At 26.9% G+C, this 1,246-nt stretch overlaps 1 pseudogene; it reads right to left on the bottom strand.

Moving 5' to 3' along the window:
• The window catches only part of LOC107615303, an 11,877-nt pseudogene continuing 11,048 nt past the window's right edge, over positions 418 to 1,246 (bottom strand).

Raw genomic sequence — 1,246 nt, 5'->3', positions numbered from 1 at the left:
AAAGTTATATTTTTTTTATATCTTAGTAATATTTTTTATATTTTTAAATTAAAAAACATTGTTAAATAATAAAAAATATTATTTTAATTTTAACAACACTTTTTAAAGCATTATAGCCATTATATCATAAGCATATTAACATGCACCTATTTGATTATGTAGTGTATATACTATGTAGTTCTCGCAAGCAGTAGCATTGAAAAACCTTAAATGGGGAGAATAATAATTATATAGTATGATTAAATAATTATGTTACGTACTATATAAAGTATAAACACCAAAGTTAACATATGCTGAAATGAAAATTGAAAGGACAAATATGACTATAAAACTCCATTACTTAAGAATAGTGGCAAGTCTAACCCACAAACAAATGCACTCATGACTTACGATTTCAAATATTGCTCCATGTTTCATTTATGTGATCAAAGCCTTGATCTTGCTTAGTGAAGCAACAACATTTGTCATGGTGGTTCGTTCTTCAGGTAAATCTGCAGAACAATTCAACGCTAATGCCAAGATATATAGTTGATGTATGAGGCAATATGTCATCAATATCATGTTGTAGCAACGTGGAATCAATAACTTCCATGATTGTATTGGATTTTGATTCACTAATCCAATTTTTCAAACCAAATCCTTCTGCAAACATATTGTCTGTTGGCTTCTTTCTTGTGAAAACTTCCATTAACATAATCCCATAGCTATACATACACATCACCTTTGATTGAGATGGTTCCCTTAGATCCATACTCTGCACGTTGATACTAGTTATTACTTGTTAACAAGTTAAAATTTTTGAAATAGATATGTTAATAGACATGTCATTGTGACTCTACCAAAATAAGGACAAGTGATTTTGACTTTTATTATGACATGTATCAATCATTAAAGGTCACTTTTATAATGCTCCTTATTATTTATGATTTTAAGGCGTAATAATGACATATACACAATCCATAAAGTTGTCTATATATAGAGAGAGGAAAATTAGGGACGTGATTTCATGCTCTCAAATTGTTTAGAGTATTAAATCTCTTCTTAAAAGTTAGGAATAAGTTACAATTTTGTAGTTTAAATGATGTTTGAGTTAGCATTATTTTTTAGTTTTTATTTGGACTTATTTTAGGCTTCGTTTATTTTTAAATTGCTATTGAATCATTACAAAATTATAATAAAAACAAAAATTAAAAGCTTTTTAATCCAAAAAGAATTAAAAACTTTAAAAAATTCAAAAGACAAAATA

The sequence above is a fragment of the Arachis ipaensis genome, chromosome B09 (assembly GCF_000816755.2).
Source record: "Arachis ipaensis cultivar K30076 chromosome B09, Araip1.1, whole genome shotgun sequence".
Classification (NCBI taxonomy): Eukaryota; Viridiplantae; Streptophyta; class Magnoliopsida; order Fabales; family Fabaceae; genus Arachis; species Arachis ipaensis.
Note: the sequence above shows the minus strand (reverse complement) of the source record. Positions and strands in the feature narration are given on the sequence as shown.